Source organism: Plectrocnemia conspersa, unplaced genomic scaffold (assembly GCF_051122295.1).
Source record: "Plectrocnemia conspersa isolate PC_06_02 unplaced genomic scaffold, ASM5112229v1 ptg000014l, whole genome shotgun sequence".
Taxonomy (NCBI): domain Eukaryota; kingdom Metazoa; phylum Arthropoda; class Insecta; order Trichoptera; family Polycentropodidae; genus Plectrocnemia; species Plectrocnemia conspersa.
Genome location: NW_028277178.1, coordinates 18,450,823 through 18,455,310, shown reverse-complemented (window position 1 = coordinate 18,455,310; position 4,488 = coordinate 18,450,823). Strand labels below are relative to the sequence as shown.

The window sequence follows — 4,488 nt, the reverse complement described above, 5'->3', positions numbered from 1 at the left end:
GGGCCATAAAGTAGACGGTGATATGTTTATGGCCTTCATTTTTGTTTGCATGCTGGCCGTAAGTCATAAGTGGACTCCTCCGTCCACCTCAGGGAGGAAAATTGCATTGTGCCTCATCCAGTCGCGTTAAACAAAGGAGTAACTTGCGCTAAACTACGCTCACGCTAAGGTCTGAAACTACGTCGTAGTAACTGCGACTTTGCATTTTTATTAGTGCGCCGTGTTAGTCAGTGATGAATTTTTAACGTTGTTCAAAATGCTTCGTGAAAGTTTATTATATATTACGAAATTCAGTCGCGTGATACCATCTGTTGACGAACGCCGAAACTAATTATTTCCGAGATTTTTTTTATTAATTTATAACTCATATCTATATGTATATTTCATCATTTATACGCGATAAAATTAATATGAATTATAGTAAATTATACACAGGATAATTAACAAAATACCACAAAAAAATTGATAATATCAGAATACAAATAAATTTAATAATATACATAATTTGTAATGTGCGTAGATAGTAGTGATATGTAATTAGATGTTTGTTAATCAAAATCAACATATAATTGTAGAGTATTTTATTTAATAAAGTACTAATAATAATGAAGAGCTATGAATATGTAAATGTCCTCTTATTTCATTTCATAATATTATTTGTAGCAACAAACATAAAAGTAGGGTATAATATTAAGTTGCCATTATTTCCAACAAGCAAAGTCACTCAAGTATATTTCAAGTAAATTATAATTAAGTATTAACAATAACATTGAAAGGGTCACACGTAAGTAATTTTTTTCACCCAATAAGTACTCATTACTTATGTGGATGAAAAATTACGAATGGAGTGGCTTCACCAATTGTAAAAGTATAGATTATTTATTTTAAGCAATCTTTCCGGGTTTGAGGCAGAAGTAGCGTGAATTTGCAGCTTAAATAGATGCCGGAAAATGCTGGCAACAGTTTATTTCTAAGTTGTATAATATTCCAAAGGCAAATAGTGTCCAATTGTCCTTTGGATCATCCGTTGAGGTCTTTCGTGGTTGTTGTTGCTGTTTGTTTCGGTCTCGGTCTGGTTGTCTGCCAATTCTTGTGATTAATAGTTGTCTCTGTTCATTAACAATGTTGCTGTTTTAAATATGTTTATGTATGTAACTTAGTCAACTTGATAAGCTTACATATTTTAGTTTTATTAAGAAAATGTTGTTCAACTTTTATTGCGGCAGTCCCTCCACTGCAAATTCTTACGTGACGTCACTGTATCTGATCCTCCCTTCTCGAATCGCTTGATGTAACAAAATGTCAGATTTTTTATTCTCTTCATTTGATCTTTCACAATTCTTTCTGAATTGTTTTCTGTGTTATATGTAAGATAACATTTATATGCTTTATTTACACAATATTTTGTAAAATAATAACATTTTTACTTATATAAATACAGGCTCTTTCAGTGTCGTATTACACGTAAAGATATAATATAAAGGGGGTGCTTTACTGTTAGATTTCTTAATATAATCATCCTTTACCTAAAACTTGTCCAAGCAGAAACACAAATGAGAAACACTGACCTGCGCGATGTAAAAAAAGTGTACTCTATAAAAATAAAGTGAAAACTCCTGATGATGCTGGGACAATCTCCGGCGAAATATAGAGAGAGACTCATTCAAAAAAAAGAAAAACGCGAACAAAACACGTAAATACAATTTTTTTAAATATAATATCGCGTAAATTATAAACAATTTAATAATAATATCAGTAACGTGCTGTATACTGTTTTAAACGATTGAACATTTGTAACAATACTACAAACGATCGAATAAAAAATTTTTAGTATGCTCCTATCCGCGGAGCAGTGAAGGTAATAACATTCAAACTTAGGTGTTTTTAAAATTAAAACCAATAAAAAAGTGCGAATTAAAAATCCTGACCTGCGCGATGTAAAAAAAAGTGTACTCGATAAAAATAAAGTGAAAACTACTGAGGATGCTGGGACAATCTCCGGCGAAATATAGAGAGAGACTCATTAAAAAAAAAGATAATAAACGCGAACAAAACACGTAAATACAATTTTTTTTAATATATATATATATATATATATATATATATATATATATATATATATATATATATATATATGGATTTTTAGATTTTCTCGAGTATAATTATTTTTTAAATTTCGGGACTCATCGCGATTTATGCTTACTTGTATTCTATATTTCGGCCATGATTTTCCGGCCATGATCACGAATTGTCCATTTGTCTTGGATGAGTCATTTGTGTCTGTGTTAATGTTTTTGTCTAATGGTGTGGCAATGAGGCCGGTGGCATTTTTTTGTGATTTTATTTTTCGTAATAACTCTAAACCGGAAACCAAGATTTTGATAATATGCTACTATCATCTCTTTTGTTCATAGCGATTTTTTGTGGATTTCTATTTCGAGTGCTTCTCGTTTCGTACGAACAAAAGGGTTTTTTATATTAGCTATAGTTTTCGTGCTGCTAAAATCAATCTTATGGTCTTCTGTGTTCGGCTAAAGTAGAATTGCTCTTGAATTTTTTTACATCATTTTTATGCTCGTTTCTCTGTGTGCGATGTGTCTGTTAAATTGTCCAATGTAGATTTTTTCGCAATCTGCACATGAGATTTTGTATACCCCTTGGGATTCATTTTTTAGATGATCTTTCCCGTTAGGAAGCATTGAACTATTTTTGTTTGTGGACTGAAAAATAGTTCTAATTTTGTGCTTCGTTAGGGTTCTTTCGATCTTTTCTGTTACCCCTTGGATGTATGGAAGACGTGCATGTTCTATGTAATTTGTTTCCATTTTCTTTGTTTTCTTCTTTGTTTCTTTCAAGTTTTCTTTTATAAAACCATTTGATTGTAGTGCTATTTTCACGGTTTTAAGTTCATCGTCGATATGTTCTTTGTCGGCTAATATTTTAGCTCTATTGAATAGAGAGGTTGCTATCGATTTGATCTGTGCCCGATGATGGTGGGAATTTGCATGTAGATTCCTATTGGTGTGTGTACTTTTTTGGAATACTGTGTGTCCTAGATAGCCTTCTTCTTTTTTTATGATTAGTGTGTCCAGAAAGGGTAATTGGCAATTTTCTTTAATTTCTATAGTAAATTTTATTTTCGGATGTTGGGTGCTGAGAAAATTAAGGAACACATCCAAGTCCTCTCTTCCGTGGGGCCACACTGCAAATATGTCATCAACATATCTTAACCAGATTTTTGGTTTTTTAATCGATTTTTCTAGGGCTGTTGTTTCAAAATATTCCAAAAAAAAATATAAATATATATATATATATATATATATTATATATAAAATCATACTCGCATTTGCACTGGTACTGGCTCTAGAATTTTCTATATAAATTGATATTAAACTACTATGAACACTGTATGGTATAGATATTTTACGTACTTTAAATCTATATACATTATTATTAATAATTAAAAATTAACAGTGATACACAATTTAGTATGTATTATATATTCGTTGTTCACGCGCCGCCTTTGTCGAGTGCAAGCTGTCGTTCGCATGTTAAATTCGCTTATTATTACCTTTGAAGCGTATAAAATAAATTATGAGGTTTTTCCGCCGTTTATTACCGCCGCCAGTGTAAAAACCAATAATTACACTCTTTGTGCTCGCAAAACAAGCAGTCACCGCCAGTGACACACAACATTTGAAGAATTAATTAAAACGCCGGCGGAACATTCAGCATTTAAATAATTTCCAGCTTACGTGAACGCTTAATCGAGTTTCGGATGTCGGTCGGTTGAAATCGTGGATCGGACGTGAAATAAAATTAAAGCGACTATGTTCCGCAAACACGTCCGGAAAACTTGGAAAGCTGACACAAACAAATATGACGCCATTGCAATATAAGGATAATATGCTTCTTATGCACTGTTGAAATATAATATTTGCAGTCTAAAAATAATGATTTAAGGCTGATCTATGGCTAAGAATTATTAATATAGATCTACTTAATAATTTAATTTAAAAAAAAATGTTGAAGGATTATAGACAGAAACAGGTAATACATTACCACCTCTAAAATGCGAATCAATCATAAAAATAATTCGTTGATATGACTTTATTATTTGTGATCATTTGACTCACCTCTAGTGTTATATAATATGCTTAATTTATTTTTGCGAACAAGGAAACATTATGTTTAAAATATGTTGATAGGTATATAATTATGTACGCCTTCATACAGTGATTAATATGTAATACACGCAAATAATAATAATAATATAATTTTGTTAATTACAATCGCCTTCGATTAATCGAGATGGAGCGTGAACCGTAACATTATAAGTATACTTAAATTTAAACAACGACGGAAATATTGTTCAATATATGTCTACTATACAATATTATAAAATGATTAACCGCTTTAGTAATATTTATTTCAAACTTAATTATATCCTAATTTAATACCACAATTTATTTTTTATATATAATATAT

At 30.9% G+C, this 4,488-nt stretch overlaps 1 long non-coding RNA gene across 1 annotated transcript; it reads right to left on the bottom strand.

The window, feature by feature from the left end:
- Positions 1 to 726: 726 nt before the first annotated feature.
- On the bottom strand, positions 727 to 1,666 carry LOC148226430 (uncharacterized). Its single transcript, XR_015812282.1, has 2 exons — positions 1,179 to 1,666; positions 727 to 1,109 (listed from the first exon to the last, which is right to left on the bottom strand). It is a non-coding gene; the product is annotated as an uncharacterized LOC148226430 (long non-coding RNA).
- Between the last annotated feature and the right edge of the window lie 2,822 nt (positions 1,667 to 4,488).